Source organism: Bombina bombina, chromosome 1 (genome assembly GCF_027579735.1).
Source record: "Bombina bombina isolate aBomBom1 chromosome 1, aBomBom1.pri, whole genome shotgun sequence".
NCBI classification, from domain to species: domain Eukaryota; kingdom Metazoa; phylum Chordata; class Amphibia; order Anura; family Bombinatoridae; genus Bombina; species Bombina bombina.
Genome location: NC_069499.1, coordinates 1296083333 through 1296105693, shown reverse-complemented (window position 1 = coordinate 1296105693; position 22361 = coordinate 1296083333). Strand labels below are relative to the sequence as shown.

At 37.8% G+C, this 22361-nt stretch overlaps 1 long non-coding RNA gene across 2 annotated transcripts in view; it reads right to left on the bottom strand.

Moving 5' to 3' along the window:
* The window catches only part of LOC128648851 (uncharacterized), a 63719-nt gene that overhangs the window by 40349 nt on the left and 1009 nt on the right, over positions 1-22361 (bottom strand). The window lies entirely within an intron of this gene.

The window sequence follows — 22361 nt, the reverse complement described above, 5'->3', positions numbered from 1 at the left end:
ATTCATATTCACATCTTCCTGCTCCTGCAGATCCTCCATCTCCCCCCTGACGTCATCGCGCTCAGACGTGGGCGTGAGCGGTCATTCGTTTCCAATTGGCCATGTGTCTCCATGGCAACCGCTTGTAAACACACTACGGTGTGTCTTTCTTAGCCGCTCCCACTGTTGTCATCATGCAACTGCGTGACTATAGCCCTATCGTATAGGCTAATCAGCAGGCGGTTGTCATGGGAACCTACAGCCAGGAAGAAAAAACATAAACACCAACAAACTGTGTTAGTCCCAATATAAGGCGTATGACTTCAGATAGGCATCGAACGATATGACAACTTGAGGATGAAGATAAACTTCATATGAAGCACAACAGTGCCTTTCAATTAAAGATCCACAAGTGGTTTAACCGCGATCGATACTATCCCCACACATAACAGCCCAAAAATAAAGGGACACATTAAATATAGACAAAATTAAAAACAATGTAACTGTTTAGCAAATATCACCTATGCTAATAGTTTGCAATCCCTGACTGACATAGTTAACACTATATTCCCTAATAAAACATTATCTTTGATATGTACACTTGACTCCATTTTTGTATATTCTTTTGACACATAAGAAACCATCTCCTTCATGCCTGATTGGACTAGATAGAAACCAGTGTGTACCCACTAGAATGAAGATTCATGTGGATTCCTGGAATATATTCCTACATATTGGGATGGTAGATCAATGTATATGTCCATGTTCAGTTTATGGGTTATTTAGTGTAGAATGGTCCAAAGTCCAGATTAGTGTTCAATCCCTTTGGTATGACCGTGTCCAGCATATGAATGCATTTGGTTTCTCTCTGAAGCAATCGATTTGCTCTATTACCACCTCTTGGTAATGGTGGAATATGGTCTATGACCATCGTTTTCATACTTGAGACACTATGTCTGTGTTGTGCGAAATGGCGTGCTACAGGTTGATCTGAATCATCCGATTTTAAGGCTTCGCGGATGGGCAAATCAACATGTAAATGACATGTGTACTGGTGCAGGTCAGTCGATGACGAATAGTGTAACGTTTATTCGTATGTGGATGTTGAAATGTCTTCCCTCTTATCATGCCATTGCACGTCGTAGAGCCCCCACAAGTGTAACAGCCTTTACTTGAGGGCTTCAACCATGTGTCTTTCTGGTAACAGCTGACTGGATCAGTCTTCACTAACAGATCACGTAAATTATCAGCCCGTCTATGCACCATACGTGGTGGCCTGGTGCCATAGAAAGGGAGCGTCGTATCCGTTTCCAGGATTGACCAGTGTTGATGTACAGATCTGGTCAATTTCATACTCATAGGAGTATAAGTGCTGATAAAGTTCTGTTGAGTTGTGGTAATGTGTTTTGATTTATTCACATTGGTGGCCGTGCCTAGACGGGCTGATAATTTACGTGATCTGTTAGTGAAGACTGATCCAGTCAGCTGTTACCAGAAAGACACATGGTTGAAGCCCTCAAGTAAAGGCTGTTACACTTGTGGGGGCTGTACGACGTGCAATGGCATGATAAGAGGGAAGACATTTCAACATCCACATACGAATAAACGTTACACTATTCGTCATCGACTGACCTGCATCAGTACACATGTCATTTACATGTTGATTTGCCCATGTTCCCTGGTGTACATTGGGAAAACTGTCACGAGCTTCAGAGATAGGATGGCAAACCATTGATGTGCCATCCGCGAAGCCTTAAAATCGGATGATTCAGATCAACCTGTAGCACGCCATTTCGCACAACACAGACATAGTGTCTCAAGTATGAAAACGATGGTCATAGACCATATTCCACCATTACCAAGAGGTGGTAATAGAGCAAATCGATTGCTCCAGAGAGAAACCAAATGGATTCATATGCTGGACACGGTCATACCAAAGGGATTGAACACTAATCTGGACTTTGGACCATTCTATACTAAATAACCCATAAACTGAACATGGACATATACATTGATCTACCATCCCAATATGTAGGAATATATTCCAGGAATCCACATGAATCTTCATTCTAGTGGGTACACACTGGTTTCTATCTAGTCCAATCAGGCATGAAGGAGATGGTTTCTTATGTGTCAAAAGAATATACAAAAATGGAGTCAAGTGTACATATCAAAGATAATGTTTTATTAGGGAATATAGTGTTAATTATGTCAGTCAGGGATTGCAAACTATTAGCATAGGTGATATTTGCTAAACAGTTACATTGTTTTTAATTTTGTCTATATTTAATGTGTCCCTTTATTTTTGGGCTGTTATGTGTGGGGATAGTATCGATCGCGGTTAAACCACTCGTGGATCTTTAATTGAAAGGCACTGTTGTGCTTCATATGAAGTTTATCTTCATCCTCAAGTTGTCATATCGTTCGATGCCTATCTGAACTCATACGCCTTATATTGGGACTAACACAGTTTGTTGGTGTTTATGTTTTTTCTTCCTGGCTGTAGGTTCCCATGACAACCGCCTGCTGATTAGCCTATACGATAGGGCTATAGTCACGCAGTTGCATGATGACAACAGTGGGAGCGGCTAAGAAAGACACACCGTAGTGTGTTTACAAGCGGTTGCCATGGAGACACATGGCCAATTGGAAACGAATGACGTCTCACGCTCACGCCCACGTCTGAGCGCGATGACGTCAGGGGGGAGATGGAGGATCTGCAGGAGGGGGAAGATGTGAATATGAATGGGTATATAAGGTTGTATTTAAATGTATGTTGTTAGCGATTTTCTACTTTGGGAACATGTTTGTCCTATATTGGTGATGTTAGCAGAACATTTGACAAAGATGTCATACGACATCAAAACGTTATGGATGTAATTGCTTTTTAAATCTATGAATTAAAAGTTGTTTTTTTACTAAAGACCAGTGAGTGCCTTCTTGCAAACGAGGAATGGATACAATTTATATGAAGTGCACCCTGGCAGTTGTGGTAATGTAAGACTGTGCTTATCTCTCTTTGGAGGATATAGATATATATATATATATATATATAGTTCTCGTTGGGTCCTTGCTATCGTAGCCAAAAGGAGTAGCGTGAAGCGATAAATATCTTTCCTTATCAGATATTACCCCACACCAGTTTTCAAAGGTAGCCAGCAGTTTCTTAACAAAATGGGTGTTCTCAGAGGGGGTCAACGACTTCTTAGATGGTTCAGCAGACACGGACCTCCAGGATCCCAATAAGGTACTTCAATTAGTCGCTTCCTGGAACCACGGAATATGAGAAGATCTGCACTATTTGCTATGGCCGTAATGCCCCACAGCTCACAGACTAGAGGGAGGGCAAACGGGAGCAGGGAGTTCACATGCTGCAGCCACTGACCAGGGCACAGCGCCAGCGTGTGCCAGATAAATGTCAGCGGTAGGGTAGAATGCAGCGCATAGTGGGTCAGGTTGATACCAAAATTGGTATTCTCTGTGTCCAATGTTTGGGTACTTCACTCAAGTAATCTCTGTTCGATACGTATGAGGATGACTCTGTTGTATCCGTTCTCATAAAAGTAAGGCTCAAGGCAATCGCGGGTATTATTCCCATCGGGGCTCCCCTAAGTGCTCTGAAAATTTGTAAGATGGTAGTACCTGCTCAAACTCCTCTGTTAGTACTTGCTTTAGTTTTGAGAAGTGGACATCTATCAGGTCCATGATTCTCTTATCCCAAGAGGTCTCCGCCATCTTGAATTACTCGGGTATCTTGATCCTTGTGTGGTTTGTCCTGTCCCTGTATCTGATTAAATACTATAAAGCTTTTATATGCTCCCAGACTCGTTATTGTAGTATCATATGTGGCTGGGGACTTGGCTCTAAATGACTTTGGACTGTCAAATTAGGTAAATAGGCCCCTTTTAGTAGATCTAGAGCCTGGAGTTCTGCAGGAGTGCGACCATTCACTTCAGCAGTCAACTCCGCCCCCGCATTTCTCTTAAAAAAAAAAAAAAAATATATATATATATATATATATATATATATATATATATATATATATATATATTTTATTATGCTACAGTAAGAAAAATGTCAAGCATGGGGTGTGTAGGAGAGGAGGGAATAAGAAGCAGCTCAGTTTTAGACAGATTTAGTTGAAGGTAGTGCAAAGGCATCCAAGAGGAAATTGCAGAATGACAGTTTGTAATCTTGTTAAAGGGACATTAAACCCAATTTTTTTTTTCTTTCGTGATTCAGATAGAGCATGCAATTTTAAGCAACTTTCTAATTTACTCCTATTATCAATTTCTTTGTTCTCTTGCTATCTTTATTTGAAAAAGAAGGTCTCTGTTTTTTTGGTTCAGACCTCTGGACAGCACTTTTTTATTGGTGGATGAATTTATCCACCGATCAGCAAGGACAACCCAGGTTGTTCACCAAAACTGGGGCGGCATCTAAACTTACATTCTTGCATTTCAAATAAATATACAAAGAGAATGAAAAAAAAAATGATAATAGGAGTAAATGAGAAACTTGCTTAAAATGTCATGCTCTATCTGAATCACAAAAGAAAAAAATTGGGTTCAGTGTCCCTTTCAGTAAAGAGGGAAAGATGATATGCAAGGAAAGATAGATTTAGGTATCATCAGCATATAAGTGATAGTGGAACCCAATGGAGAATATATGATCCCCAAGGGTGGATGTATAGATAGACAAAAGAAAGGGACCCAAAAAGACAATAATAGTACTGACCTGTGAGGGTGCACTGTCACAGGATGCCAGAAGATGGTGTGATGATGCAGAGCTTCAATAACCAAACACTTGGAAAGGGTTAAAGAGACATAAAACAGTATGAACTAACATAAGTTTCTAAATATATAATGCAGCCAAAGCTTACCTGCAAAATTGTTTCTCTTTGAACCTACATTAACCCTTTTAATTCAGGCATGGTTTTGTTTGCAGCAAGCTCCCCCTGGGCATTTCCATATATGGAAGGTGCTTTCCAGGCCATAGCTTCTGCAGAATGCACTTGTGCACTGTAGGAGGCAGTCACATGGCACCGGACTAAAGCAGTGCACAGTATAATGCTGAAGCTTTCACAAAGCAAGTGACATTATCCCCATGGAAAAGAGAAAGCCTCTTGGCAACAAACAAAAGCATAAGTTGCTGTCCCTCCTCAACCCCCCATGCTTGTATAAGTAATTATCCTCATGTGCACACTTTGTTACACGATACCAAAAGGTTTGGAGTAGGATACTGATAAGGAAGGTGGAGCAGGCTACACCTTCCTAAAGTCTACACCTTCCTCTGTAGTTTTGCAGATTTTGGGAAATGTTAATACTTATAAGCTTTTTTTTTTCCACACAGTTTTACCTCAGTTGAGAAAACAAAGGAAAAAACATGGCGCCCCAATGGTGTGATATCTTCAGACTCCAAAAACGTTAAGAATAACAAAAGAAACGTACTCAGATTGATATGCACTCAAACAGTGCAATTGAAGCAGGCTGGACTATTGGAAGCCGCCCTGCTGACTTATAAATGGTCTCAGATCTTGTGCAGAATCGATAGCCCACAGCCAGTGTTAGGAAAAGGGGAAGGTAACCAAAACCAATACTGCAGCCTAATGGAAACTGGGATCCAATGCTGAAATACTGGTATCAAACCCTTAAGCAGTTATCCGGAGAGGATAGGTGGCCCAAAACAGACACTGCTCAGAATGCGATATCCTCCTCCTTATAGAAAGGACTCAGGTCGTCAATAGAATGATAAAAAATGCTTTAAATAAAATCTTTAAAATACAACATAAAAGCACTCAACGCGTTTCTCGGTTTACTGTTTCATCAGGTGAGTAATAAACTAATGCCGATCCAGATTTAAATACCCTACTCTCAGCGTTCCCTTGTTTTACAGTGTGCATGCGTGTATGACATCATCATTTGTACTGCCAATCATAGTGGTCTTATTTATGCGTGTCATATTAGTAATGCGTCCTGTAACCAATGCGGAAGACTGTTTACTTCGTATCCCATCTTTGAACAAGTGTAGCACATGTGTCTGAAATCAATCCTCTTTATCTGCATTACCTACAAGAGCCGAACAGCTGATCAATGTCAACTGTGTAACCACTTATGCAGTCTGGTTTGTATCTAATTCTATTAGTATTACTATATATATATATATATATATATATATATATATATATATATATATATATATATATATATATATACACACACATTATATATGAGGTTATGATGTATATATTTATCACTATCATCTATTTTCCTTTATTATATTTTTATCTGGTAAAGTGCAGACTTTCCACTATGTCTATACCAGTTTAGGCTGCCTTTTTAAATGAAAGGGTTTTGTAATTGAACAAGTGGACGCACATAGAAGCGATTTGTATCGCACAATAGAATTTATATATTTTTTCTATGCATTTTAATACTATGTATCTCATTTTGGCATATGGATAGTGAAACATACTCTCAGATGATCATGTGAGCGAGCAGCATGTGATTGGCTCCTGCAGTTGACATCGATAAACTGTTTGGCTCTTGTAGGTAATGCAGATAAAGAGGATTGATTTCAGACACATGTGCTACGCTTGTGCAAAGATGGGATACGAAGTAAACAGTCTTCCGCATTGGTTACAGGATGCATTACTAATATGACCCGCATAAATAAGACCACTATGATTGTCAGTACAAATGATGATGTCATACACGCATGCACACTGTAAAACAAGGGAACGCTGAGAGTAGGGTATTTAAATCTGTATCGGCATTAGTTTATTACTCACCTGATGAAACAGTAAACAGAGAAACGCGTTCTGAACCAAGTGCTTTTATGTTGTATTTTAAAGATTTTAATTAAAGCATTTTTTTTTTAATCATACTATTGCCGACCCGAGTCCTTTCTATAAAGGAGGAGTATATCGCATTCTGAGCAGTGTCTGTTTTGGGCCACCTATCCTCTCCGGGTATCTGCTTAAAAGGGACACTGAACCCATATTTTTTCTTTTGTAATTTATATAGAGCATGCAATTTTAAGCAACTTTCAAATTTACTCCTACTATCAACTTTTCTTCAATCTCTTGGTATCTTTATTTGAAAAGCAATAATGTAAGTTTAGATGCCAGCCCATTTTTGGTGAACAACCTGGGTTGTTCTTGCTGATTGGTGGATAAATTCACCTACCAATAAACAAGTGCTGTCCAGGGTCTGAACCAAAAATTGTCTGGCTCCGTAGGCTTAGATGCATTCTTTTTCAAATAAAGATAGCAAGAGAACGAAGAAAATTTGATAATAGGAGTAAATTAGAAAGTTGCATGCTCTATCTGAATCATGAAAGAAAAAAAAAATGTGTTCAGTGTCCCTTTAAGGGTTTGATACCAGTATTTCAGCATTGGATCTAAGTTTCCATTAGGCAGCAGTATTGGTTTTGATTACCTTCCCCTTTTTCTAATACTGGCTGTGGGCTATCGATTCTGCACGAGATCTGAGACAATTTATAAGTCAGCTGGGCGGCTTCCAACAGTCCAGCCCACTTCAATTGCACATCAATCTGTGATTAAGTTTCCTTTGTTATTCTTAATGTCTTTGGAGTCTGAAGCTATCACACCATTGGGGCACCCTGTTTTTTCCTTTATGTTTTCTATATTGAACACTTCTTATCTCACAAGAGTACCACTGAAGAGGGGCAGCCCACATACCCATTTCATCTGGGTATACCATCTTTGGGACTGAGAGACTCTTTCTACCATTAGGTCCATTTAACATATAGTTGACCCCTTTTATAATATGCACATAACTCAAAATGTTTTATGGCACTTTAACATAAGAGAATGGCTTTGAAGAGAGCTGCAGGCCATTGGCGTCACTAGGGGGGTGCGGGCCGCACCCGGGTGACACCACCAGATTTTTTTTAATTTTATTGAAATTCAAAGAAATACAATGTAGAGATGCATGGATTTTTTATTAGAGGGGCCAGCATTTGTGAACATTAGTGGGACTGGGGAAGTTGTAGACATTTAATTTTTTTGCCCCTTCAGCCAGCGCTGCAATTTCCACAAATAGTTTTCCCGGCTGCTTTTGCTTGTTTGTACTTTGCTCCTCCCCTGCCCAATTTCACTATGAATGTTGTGGGCATGCCGTGGGGCTTGCGAAGTTGCGCTGCTAGCCTAAACCTGCCCGTCTATCTATGCTCACTGCTCAGTGACGTGTGGAGCAGTGGAGTCACTCACTGCTGTGCTGTCTCTCTAAACGGGGACTCATGAGGGGGATGCCTGGCACCTGACCGCATGACTGTCTGACACTGTCTCTAAAGTGAAGGAGCCATGTATGATGCCCACCAGACCGGTACGGTTACGGTTCACTAAGTGCACACTGAAGAGGTAGGAGGGGAGGGCGGGCGGGGCTCTGGGGGTGGGCAGAGTGCAGAGGTGATTGGCCATAAGAAGCGGTAGGCACGCAGCCCAGGGCTGTGCACTGACAGACTTGGAACAGAGTCAGAGAGCAGAATTTTCATAGTTTGCGCGCCTAAACCTTTTCTTTAGTGATTTATTTTTAGAGTGCTCTGTTTATCTTTCATTTGATGCTCTGCTGAGCCAGGGAGCAGCTCTAGGCATGAGCTTTATAATTAATTCATATTTTGTATGTGTGTGTGTTTTTGTGTGTGACTGTGTCTGAGTGTTTTTGTGTGTGTGTGTGTGTGTCAGAGCATTTTGTTTGTGTGTGTGTGTGTGTCAGAGTGTGTTTTTGAGTGTTTGTGTGTGCATCTGAGTGTGTTTTTAAGTGTGTCTGAGTGTTTGTAGGTGTGTGTGCCTGTGTTTTTGTGTTTGTGCGTGTCTGCATTCTGGGGGGAGGGGTGACACCATAACTTACTGCACCGGGTGACACCAACCCTAGTGAAGCCACTGCTGCAGGCTCAGGAGAACAAACTGGTTCTGGTATTGTCCATAACAGAGTTATGCCAGGAGTTTGTTTTTTTACCCCTATATTTAAACAAAGATAATTATGGAGACTGGTCTTGCCTCTTATGCACTTATATAAGTTTGCTGCAAATCTGAATATTTATGTCATGGTATATGTGAGGTTAATAAATATATATATTTTAATCATATATCTCCAGATTAATAAATCTGTATTTTTGATCAGACATTTCACTGATCAGAAAAAGAAAAAATGATTCATTCCTCTCAGACAAACTGACTTCAATCATGTTCAGCTCTTCCCCCATTTAGTATGCAGACAGGATGTCTCCAAAGGCTTGAGCATAACCTTTGAAGCCCCCTCCTGCTGTGTAAAAGGCAGCATTTTGATACATAGAACAGGACACAGGCCCATATATATGGATTTCCTCCAAGAGAAATGCCGATCCGTCTGAAGAAATGTGAGAACTGCAAACATTTTTCAAGGGGAACTGATAATTAGCACAAATTTGTTTTGAATGACTCAGGCTATGTGGCTGATAATACCAGATGTGGTGATTAAAATAACACAGAGAAAACAAAGACAGATGCTGAGGTATGACTCTGGAAGTTCACGTAAGCAGACAGCAAATAAACATTTTTTTTTCTCTCTCTGTTTAAATACATGCCCCAGAATGTATTAAATATAGAAATTTGGGAAATTGTCTAATTCTATATTATTATTACATGGGTATTTGCTAAGCTTGGGAGGTAACTGTTTTAATCAGTCAAAAATGTGTAATAAATTCTGTTTTGTTTATATTTTTCAGACAGATAATCTCAAATCTACATAGAAGTGAATGTGCATGTATGTGTGTATATATATATATATATATATGTGTGTATATATATATATATGTGTATATATATTTATATGTTTTGAAAACATAAAAGATCTTACTTAGCCTCTGTGTGTTTAAAAACATGAATAGATGTTTATGGACCTGAAGAGAAGTGATTATTAACATTTATTTTCTTATTTCAGATCTACATAGACAGGATTCACTTGGAATACAGTACAATACTGAATTAAAAATAAGCTATTATTCACATATAAATGCCAGGATACCGATAAAATTGTAATGCATTTTAAGCTACTAATTAGCAGTATTAAATTGCCTTGATATAATAAAATGTTAATAATATAACATATTTGGTATCAGAATAATCAAAAAAAAAATAACCTAATATTAACCATCTGTAATTGGGGTTATATATGATTAATGCAGAGAGTGTAATCTGATTAAATAACCATTTTATGAAAAAAAAAAAAATTAACTTGCTTAAAAATGTCAGAAATGCTGTATTGTATTGCTATGTTGTACTGTATGCTGCCACCTGGTGTTATGTTGCGAGAACTACAGCCAGAAGGTTCTTTCTGGCTGTTAAAAATGAAATTTCCAAGGGCCAATCCGATTTAGACTTCCCAGATAACCAATGGGAAGGTCAGCTCCCGTAGTGCCACCCACATGATGTCATCAATGATTATATAATGGGAGTGTTGAATGCACAAGAGAGAGTTGTCTGTAACTTGTTGAAAATTAGTGATCTGATTTTGGCTGCGATATACCTGAAAAAAAAAAGTTCACTTCAGCAAGGAGCTTAAAACTTATCCTTGATTTGTGCAAAAACCTTCTTTCAAATGAGATGACCTAAGGACCGCTACGAATTGGTTCAAAATTGGTGAAGTATATTGTATTTTAAATTGGTAGTTATAAGCCTAGGTTTTGTTCAAATCTGTGTCTGAATTGGCTAAGTAACTCATCTATACAAGTTCTGATATTGTCGGTTAATTTTGTATTAGGATAAATTGCAGTTAAATAGCAGAATATATATTTTATCCTATTGTTTTATAAACACTGTTTAGAATTGTATTGCTTGGATGTTAAAGGTTTTTAGTCCCATTGTGTTAAATAAATAAGGCTGAATTGTGAAGGTATATTGTTCTGGGTTTTGTAAGAAGAATAGCATATCTTAAGAGTTGGTTCTAACGCATATAAACTTTTATTTAGTTTCCTTTTATTGCAAATATAGTTCAATATGTTTATGGATATTAACTAAATAAAAGAATTCAGATATTTATATTAATTGTATGGTCTAGTAGGTGCATGGTTGATAAGGGTTTCTATTTCTTTGTATTGTGTTTATAACCCTGCCATAAACTTATATATATTATTTGGATAGCACTACTAAGATTTTCATAAATATACTGACATAATAATTGGAGGCACTTTTTCTGAGATTTAATAATATCCATCATAATTGATATAATATATTTGTAAGTAAATAGAAATTATTATAAAAGAGAAAAAAAAAAATAATAATTCATATTTCGATATTAATATTTTGAAGATATAATTTTTTTTTTTTTGAAAAGTTGAAATATTAATTTTCATATTTCGAGATTGACATTAATATCTTGAAATATTATTAAAGATTAATTTTGAAAAATTAATAAAAATATTAATTTTTCATATTTCAAAATTAATCAAAAATATAAATTTTTCATATTTTCAAAGTTAATCAAAAATATTAATTTTTCATATTTCGGAATATTAATTTTTCATATTTCAAAATTAATAATATATTTTTTTGAAATATAAAAATTTTCCTTCTCTCTTTTTATTGGCAAAAATTGTATTAGCATTTTAGTTAAATAAATACTAAACCAATACAATAATGTCTGTAGCCAGAAGTGACTCATTTAATTCTATACATAGCAATGAAATTGGTCCCATAACCATACCTATTACTAAAGGTCAGGTCCTTAAGAAAGATATCTTAAGTTACCTTAAAGGGAAGTTTAATATTGCGGGTGAATTAAATGATTTTATGGATATGCTTGAAACTAGGGCTAAAAATATTACCGTTAATAATAATATGTGGAATGAAGAGAATGAATTCTTCCAGGAATTATTAATGATTAATCAATGCGAAGCTCCCAAAAAGCGAGATGAACTAATACTAAAATCCTGGCCCCTTTTAATATGCATAATTGACGAAATGTCGTTTTGTGTCACAGACAAACGATTGCAAATACAGGAGCTAGAAAATAGTATTCGTTCCTCGCGCAGACGCGAAGAGGGTTTAAAAATAGCCAAAAATAAAATGGATGAATTTGCCCAAAACCTAGCCACCTTAGATAAGCACAATATGGACTTAATCGCGCAGATACAAGATTTAAATAAACAGCTTGCGCAAAGCCAGAGAGAATTAAGCGATTTAAAAAGGTCATATCGCCATAATGAAAACCCCTATATTAGCAATGAGAATAATACAGATAATGCTAACTCCTTTAGCGAACGCGTCAGGGACGAGGTACGAAAATATATAGAACAACATAGACAAATGACCCCTAACGGGTCAGAAGTAGATTTCCCAAATAGACAATCCCCTCAGGATGTAAATCCAGAGGACAGCTGTAGCGCAGCTGATGCGGGGGAGGGAAACTCTAACAGAGAATCCCAAAATAAGTCTGATAAATTCTATGATTCCCATAAAATAATCACTTTCGTACAACGCGCAGTACCTATATTCTCCAATAAGGGAACAACATCTGTAATTGATCATTTACAGGCTTTTGAAAATGCGTTAGCTATAATGAATGTTACAAGTGAGAAATTGAAAATGGAATTTCTACCTTGGGTATTTGACAGTAAGCATCACAAATTCTTTGCCTCACTAAAGGATATGAATATTCATTCCTGGAATGGGGTAAAACGACAATGCAGAAAAGAATTCGGGCAATATCGCACTAAAACTGCCGCAAAGATAGCGGTATATGGTTTAAAGTGTCGTGCGAATCAGAGTCCAATCGAATTCCTTTCTGTATTGAAAAATGCGTACAGTATGGCTGAAGATAATCCCAAATTTGACGGCTCAGAATTTGTAAATTTATTTTTTGAAGCATTGCCTACACCCATCAAAATCAACTTAGCTAGAGATTTTGATGAGGACTGCTCATTGGAATGGCTGATCAAAGAGAGTACGAAGTTATACTCTATTCAGCAGTCCAGTGAGCAGGGGGTTAAAAAGGAGTCAAAACCCAAAATTGTGGCAGAAACTAGGGTGTCACCTAGCCCCCTCAATTTGGAGTCTAACAAGAGGACTTATGCAGAGGTGGCCAGTCAAAACAGGCCATCTCCACAGAGGTTTAATTCTGCCCCTCCCCCTACACAGGTTGAGGCGCAGGGAGACTATAACCAAAGTGGGGGACATAATCAGGTGAATAATTACTCACAAAGAGAATACTCACCAAATAATTGGTATCCGCGCAAGGGTAGATACAATAAACGGCGAAGATATTCTCAGGGTAACCAGACACCCCAGGTATATAATGCTCCCCAAAATATTAATACTGAACAAGCTGAACCCCAGGGGCAACCACGCCAGAATAGAAATAGTGGCCCTGATTCTGAGGGAACCCAATGGTCCAGGAATCAGTACAATGGGGCACCAAGAGATAGGCCCAGGGGTAGAGGTAATTTGTACAATCAGGTAGATATGCTGTTTACCCAATTAAATCGGTTGAGCGAACAAATCGCTAATATGAGTCAAAAATCTACGGCTCAGCAACCGAACAATACTTTTTTAGGGGTACAGCCAGTGGTCAGCAGTGGACCACAGGCACAGTCATAAATACTGCAGTATCACCTGAAGGAGAGGGTAGAGATATACAAACTGTAATAATAAATATCAATGATACTAATCATGTTATCTCCCCACAGACCGGAAACGGACAAATTAGCTGTGACAATGAGCGACATCAGCCGGGAAAAATTAACCAAACTTTTCCTCTGCAGTGTTCTCTTAACATTATTTCCACAGATGCAGTACACAAGAACCCAGCTGACCTTGTCATAGGGGAAACAGGTAGGTATGAAATTTCCTCTGCATCGAATGACACAGCGGATCCAGGTAAAACGTGGCGAAGCCCACAGATGTACAAGAATGCAAATTTTATGTGTGAAATGATAGAAACTGCAGGAAGATATTATGTACTAGTTGAGCTGCAAGATTCAGTCTCCAACCCTATCAGGGGATTAATTGACACTGGGTCACAGGCAACTATCTTATCCCACAGGTACTACACACAGCTAAATGAGCTAACACCCCACAAACCTAAAATAAAAGAATTTGACGGTTCTCTAATAGGTGTTGGAGGTGACTCCCTAAAAGTTTACGGTACTGCCTGGTTAAAATTTAAATTGGGGAACAGGGTCATAAGACACCCTGTCATTATAGTGGATCTGCCAACTGATCGTTTAATTATTGGTAGTGATCTCCTGAAACGATTAAGCACCATAATTGATTGCATAAATAATGTAATTTGGTCACAAGTTAAACGGCCTATCAATTATGAAAAATCTGGTATATCTCGCACCCGACATAGCTGTCACGTGGTGGAAGAGAAACCAGATGCTGTGGAGATTCATTTCAGGAATAACTCTGTACCTGAAATCACTATTCTACAAATAGATGACCAGACTCCTTTTAGTGGCTCTGATGGTAATACTTTTAAAATTTCGCCCGGAAAGATAGCAAATATCTCCCTAGATGGCGATATATTAACCATATCACTCCACAAGGGGGATCCTAAAATCCCTAAAGGGGGAGACCATGCTCAATACCTCACAGGGATTGAGAGAGTTAAAGAGGATCTATTTATCCCTATACAAGTACATGACCTTGGTAAAACCAAGTATGCTAAAATAAACTTAAAACAGGAAGCTAGCTATATAAGCGAAGGTTTATTAGAGCAAATAGCTGAACCTAAAGTGATTAAATATCTTTCTCCCCAAGACCACTGTGTCAACGGCCTGGATGACAGGTCTGAAAGCTATAACATCACAGCTAAGTGCTTATTATCTATCTCTATTGGTAATAAGTCAGTGAAGCACCTGTTTTTAGTTTTAAATACTCCCCATAATCAAATATACATTGGCAATGATATCTTACATAGATATGCCATACAAATAGATTTGATTAATTCTTGCCTCTGGAGCAGGTTAAAGGGGGACCCTGAAGTATTTCAGGATGAAAATGCAGCCCTGAAATCAAACCAGCAATTGCCATATGCTGTGAATATGCAGGTATCTAGCGATGTTATAATTCCTGCTGGGGCTGATAAATTTCTTTTACCCTTACAGGTAAAGAGAGGTCAGAAATTAAAAACTTCTGAAACACTGATTTGCCTCTCCCATAGAATACAAAATCTGGGTGTCTCAGTAACCTACACTCCTATGGTGAATATTGGAACTGTTCCAATAAATATTATTGTGCATAACATGACCCCACAGGATATAACATTATCCAAGGGAACTACCATAGGATATGCACTGGAATCAAGTTATTACACTTTTGGATTCCAGAATAATGTAATTGGGCTAATACCTGAAGGATACCTAACTGAAGAACAATTAATAGAACAATCCTTTGCATCTATGCCAGAGGGTCTATTTAATATTCAGTCTATTTATCCCTTCAGCTCAGAGGAAGGCATCTGTAAAATTGAAGAAGCCTCTCTAGTGTTTGATCAGCCAATCAAACAGCAAGATTACCCCAATACCCAGAGTCATGGGAGCAATGTAAATTATAATCAAGGGGATCTCACCTCTAGACTGGAAGAAGCCTATGAAATAGGACAGCCTGAAATCTTTCCAGGATTTCAGCAAATAGTCGAAGAGCAAATATCCTTAGCTAATGGCTGTTCCAGCGATGATGAACGCCAACAGCTGCGAGAACTCCTGATGGAGTACAAGGATATTTTTGCTAAGGATTCTTATGACTGTGGTACTACAGACTTGCACATTGCAAGAATACAAACAGATCCCGATGCACCACCTGTATTTGTCAAACAATACAGACTTCCCTTAGCCTCATATGATTCTCTTGCAGAGATCATAAGGAATTTGGAAGAAAGAGGTATTATCAGACAGGTGCACAGCTCTTATAATAATCCTATTCTAGGTGTCCTTAAGCCCAATGGACAATGGCGTTTGTGTGCTGACTTAAGACAGCTAAACAAACGAGTATACATGTCTGGCTGGCCTGTACCATACATTGACCAGTGCCTAACACAAATGCAGGGATCCAAAATATTCACTGCCATTGATTGTGCACAGGGATATTGGACCATAAAGGTACATGAGGAGGACCAGTATAAGCTAGCATTCTCCTTCCAAAAGGTTCAGTATGCATTCCAGAGACTTCCATTTGGATACATAAATTCTGGACATGAATTTGCTGTATTCATGCATAAGGCTATGCCTGACGCACTGGAAAGGGGGACCTTATCTTATGTTGATGATGTTTTAATCAAAAGCACAGACTTTGAAAAACACATCACAGAACTTAAACACGTCCTCAGCCAACTTAAAAGGGCAGGTGTCAAATTATCCCTGCAAAAAGCTCAATGGTGCCGCACTCGTGTAAACTTCTTGGGGCATGAAGTTACCTCTGACGGATTAAATCCCCAGAAGAAAAAGGTGGAAGCTATAGTGAATTCTAAAAACCCAACTAACTTAAAGGAATTGAGATCATTCCTGGGCATGACGAATTATTCTCGCAAATTCATTGATAATTATGCGGAATTAGCTAAACCACTACTACTTCTTCTAAAGAAGGATGTGAAATGGCACTGGAGTGAGTCTCAAGAGACAGCCATCAGAGAGCTGAAGAGAAAACTCACTCAAGCACCTTGCTTAGCGTACCCTGAAGGTGGTAAACCTTTCTACTTAGAAACAGGGTACACAGATGTAAGCATGAGTGCTGTGTTATACCAAAAGCATGATAATTTGAACAAAGCCATTGCTTATGCGAGCAAAAATCTATCCCCAGTAGAAATAAAGTTTAACGATTGCGAAAAAGCCCTCTTATCTACTGTATGGGCTCTACAAAATTTCCGCAGCTATATACAGGGCGAGAAAATTATTGTAGAAACGGCCCACCAGCCTTTGCTATATTTGCAAAGTGAGAGAATAAGAGATGGGAATTTGTCTAATAGCCGCATAACAGCGTGGACTCTTTCCTTACAAGGCTGGCCCTTAGAAATTCGCTACAAGCAGAATAAAAAGAATCCAGTCGCACAAGGGCTTGCTGAGCTCCACGACTGTACTGCTAGAGATCCTGGGGAAGAATTATCAGAAGATGATTTTCTGGAAGAACAATTGCTTTCCCCATATAAAATGTACAATGAGGACCATTGTCAAACATTACCTTGGGTATATGTTGATGGTTGTTCTTACCATGCCACTATTGATAATGAGCGCAGATTAGTCGCTGGCATTGGTATAACGGGGGCAAATGGATTCCCAAATATATCTGTAGGTTTCAACATTGGACCAAGATCCAGTCAAGTTGCAGAACTAACTGCTGTTTTCAAAACCATTGAAATGGCTATTGAACATGGTATTCATGAATTTGTGATCATAACTGACTCAAATTATGTGCGTGACAGTTTTGTTGAATACCTGCCAACTTGGAAAAGAAATGGCATGCAGAAAAGCAATAACAAACCAGTCAAGCATGGCAAGTTGTTCTGCGAGATTGATAATCTGGTAGTATCCAATGATTTAACCATACACTGGAAAAAGACCAAGGGTCATTCCAGAGTTTTAGGTCCTGATAAGGAAGGCAATGACCTTGCGGATTCATTAGCCAAACAAGGAGCCATAACTGGAGAACTCCTTAATATTGACCACTTAATGGGTGCAATTCAGGTAGAAGCCATTACCAGAAACCAGGCAAAACAACAGAGTGAGCCTAACTTGGTACAATGGAGTCAGGATTCTCCTAGTGAGGACCTGATCACTAGTCAAAAAGAAGACCCCATTGTAGGCATCTTCTATAAACACATAGAAGATCCTGAAAGCAACCCCATCTCAAAAGATGATTGTATTGGCAAAGAAGATCTGAGAATCTTAATAAAATCTAAATCACAATTCAAATTACAGGATGGTTTGTTAATTAGAACCTCCAAAACTGGCATCCAGCAGTGGGTAGTACCCACCAAGTTCAGAGGTCTAATGCTTCAACATGCCCATGATGCTCCCACATCTGGTCATCGCGGTGCCAAACTCACGTATGAAATATTGCGTGATTATGCTTTTTGGCCACACATGTTGAAAGATGTTCAAACCTACTGTCAAGGGTGTTTAATCTGTCCACAGTTCCAACCCACTGCACCAACACATAGAGCGCCATTGCAGAAAAGGGGGATGGTAATGCCATGGTCAGATATACAAATTGATTTTATTGGCCCGGTAACAAGATCATCAAGAGGTAACAAATACATGTTAACCGTAACATGCCTGTTCACTAAATGGGTAGAGTGCATTAGTGCACCTAACAATAGTGCTGAAACATGTGCAGCATTGCTCATCAACCATGTATTTTCCAGATTTGGTTTGCCCCAAAGAATCGAATCAGATCGGGGGACCCACTTCACTAGCGAAGTAATGACAAAAATGTGGAAAATACTAGGGGTTAAAAGAAAGCTCCATATTGCTTATAGAGCTGCCTCAAGTGGTGGTGTAGAGCGTTACAACCAGTCCATTGTTAAAATCCTCAAAAAGTTTGTGAGTGAAACAGGTAAAGACTGGGATGTAAAACTACCTCTAGTCTTAATGGCATTAAGAGCAACTCCAAGTAGTGCTACCAAGATGTCACCTTTTGAACTGATGACTGGTAGAAGAATGGTTCTACCTCAGCATCTACTGTACCGTACGTCAGACCAAAACTTGATAAACGCTGCCAATACACATCAATATGTGGAAAACCTAAGAAAACACCTGCAATATGCCTTTGCATTTGCTCAAAGGAATTTAGAAAGAGCCGCAACTGCCACTAAAACCTATTATGATCTCAAAACATCCAAAAAGGAATATGAAATAAATGATAAAGTTTATCTTTATAACTTTGGAAGAGATCAGGTTAGGGAGAAGAAATTTCTTCCCTCATGGAAAGGTCCTTTTGTCATTACTGACAAAATATCTCCAGTGGCCTATAAAATACGGATCCCCAAAAATGAAGGTTTCATAGATAAATGGGTACATATAAATCAACTGCGGGCATGTCATCCCAGGTCCCAACTACAAGTCATAGAGGGAGAATGAAGTGTCATATCCCCAAATGCACTAAAGACATACTGTAATTTAAAGATGCCTAACTGATAAACATGAAAGCTCAAAATAACAAACTTTCTTCATAAGAGACTGTCTATGAGGTATACGGTTGATCCTCATCAAATACCGTTGACTTTAGACCAATTTAAATACATGTGTCCTACATCTATTAAAAATTGGAAGGGGGATTATGTCATGGTATATGTGAGGTTAATAAATATATATATTTTAATCATATATCTCCAGATTAATAAATCTGTATTTTTGATCAGACATTTCACTGATCAGAAAAAGAAAAAATGATTCATTCCTCTCAGACAAACTGACTTCAATCATGTTCAGCTCTTCCCCCATTTAGTATGCAGACAGGATGTCTCCAAAGGCTTGAGCATAACCTTTGAAGCCCCCTCCTGCTGTGTAAAAGGCAGCATTTTGATACATAGAACAGGACACAGGCCCATATATATGGATTTCCTCCAAGAGAAATGCCGATCCGTCTGAAGAAATGTGAGAACTGCAAACATTTTTCAAGGGGAACTGATAATTAGCACAAATTTGTTTTGAATGACTCAGGCTATGTGGCTGATAATACCAGATGTGGTGATTAAAATAACACAGAGAAAACAAAGACAGATGCTGAGGTATGACTCTGGAAGTTCACGTAAGCAGACAGCAAATAAACATTTTTTTTTCTCTCTCTGTTTAAATACATGCCCCAGAATGTATTAAATATAGAAATTTGGGAAATTGTCTAATTCTATATTATTATTACATGGGTATTTGCTAAGCTTGGGAGGTAACTGTTTTAATCAGTCAAAAATGTGTAATAAATTCTGTTTTGTTTATATTTTTCAGACAGATAATCTCAAATCTACATAGAAGTGAATGTGCATGTATGTGTGTATATATATATATATATATATATATATATATGTGTGTATATATATATATATATGTGTATATATATTTATATGTTTTGAAAACATAAAAGATCTTACTTAGCCTCTGTGTGTTTAAAAACATGAATAGATGTTTATGGACCTGAAGAGAAGTGATTATTAACATTTATTTTCTTATTTCAGATCTACATAGACAGGATTCACTTGGAATACAGTACAATACTGAATTAAAAATAAGCTATTATTCACATATAAATGCCAGGATACCGATAAAATTGTAATGCATTTTAAGCTACTAATTAGCAGTATTAAATTGCCTTGATATAATAAAATGTTAATAATATAACATATTTGGTATCAGAATAATAAAAAAAAAAATAACCTAATATTAACCATCTGTAATTGGGGTTATATATGATTAATGCAGAGAGTGTAATCTGATTAAATAACCATTTTATGAAAAAAAAAAAAATTAACTTGCTTAAAAATGTCAGAAATGCTGTATTGTATTGCTATGTTGTACTGTATGCTGCCACCTGGTGTTATGTTGCGAGAACTACAGCCAGAAGGTTCTTTCTGGCTGTTAAAAATGAAATTTCCAAGGGCCAATCCGATTTAGACTTCCCAGATAACCAATGGGAAGGTCAGCTCCCGTAGTGCCACCCACATGATGTCATCAATGATTATATAATGGGAGTGTTGAATGCACAAGAGAGAGTTGTCTGTAACTTGTTGAAAATTAGTGATCTGATTTTGGCTGCGATATACCTGAAAAAAAAAAGTTCACTTCAGCAAGGAGCTTAAAACTTATCCTTGATTTGTGCAAAAACCTTCTTTCAAATGAGATGACCTAAGGACCGCTACGAATTGGTTCAAAATTGGTGAAGTATATTGTATTTTAAATTGGTAGTTATAAGCCTAGGTTTTGTTCAAATCTGTGTCTGAATTGGCTAAGTAACTCATCTATACAAGTTCTGATATTGTCGGTTAATTTTGTATTAGGATAAATTGCAGTTAAATAGCAGAATATATATTTTATCCTATTGTTTTATAAACACTGTTTAGAATTGTATTGCTTGGATGTTAAAGGTTTTTAGTCCCATTGTGTTAAATAAATAAGGCTGAATTGTGAAGGTATATTGTTCTGGGTTTTGTAAGAAGAATAGCATATCTTAAGAGTTGGTTCTAACGCATATAAACTTTTATTTAGTTTCCTTTTATTGCAAATATAGTTCAATATGTTTATGGATATTAACTAAATAAAAGAATTCAGATATTTATATTAATTGTATGGTCTAGTAGGTGCATGGTTGATAAGGGTTTCTATTTCTTTGTATTGTGTTTATAACCCTGCCATAAACTTATATATATTATTTGGATAGCACTACTAAGATTTTCATAAATATACTGACATTTAGTATATGAGATGATCCTGACACTAACAGATTGTCCTTTTGTTTAGCAGGCTCCTTATCTTTTGCAATAAGTTCCTGAGGCTTATCATAAACACTTGTCTTTTTCAGCTTAAAACTCTTAGTTATGACCTCAAGGGTGTTCAGGCTATGGGCTCCAATTATCAATCAGCTTCAGAGCCCCAGAGTTTCAGGTTTGCGTGAGCGAGAATGAAACCTTAGTTAAGTAGCAGCGGTCTTAAGACAGCTAATACTTAACTTCTCTGCCACCTAAATTGTGGCGGATTTCAATCACCATGATCAGATCCAATCAGGATGATTGACAGCCACCTCTTGCGCTCAATTAACCACGCGTTAGATGGGGGCAGCATTGCACAAACAGCGGCTTGTGCAATGTTAAATATAGGCAGCAACACACTCGCTGTGAGGCTGGGCAAACAAGGTTCACTACAGCCAACTTCATCCGTCTGCCTGATGATTGAGCCCTATAGGTCCACTGTCGGTAGTTCCCAGACAAAGGAGCATTTTTTTTTCACTACTTTGTAAATATTCTGCTTATTTATTTTTTAATAGCTGGCACTTGTAGAAAACTTAGTTTTCTCATTTTTAAGAAGAATAACTTCTTACCCAGGGGAAGAACTAGCATTGGTGCAGCAGGTACAGTGGCACCAGAGCCCAAGTGTTGAATGTTTAAAAGTTCATAAATAAATGAGCTATTAGGGTCCTAACTTTACCAGCATAAACTACAATCATTGGAATATATTGCAGAGTTTCCTTTAGAAGTAAAACAGATTTTTCTTCTGTTTTGTCCCCCTCATATACACGTGTTTATGTACGTAGACTTTGATTGAATCAAACTGTTTTTGTTCACATTATAAACCCTCAGTGAAGCATTTTATCACATTGTTCCTAATGTTCTGTTCGTCATAAGTTAGTTATTTTGCTTTTTGTACTTTGATTGCTTTCACTTCATTTGTAGAGTCATTAA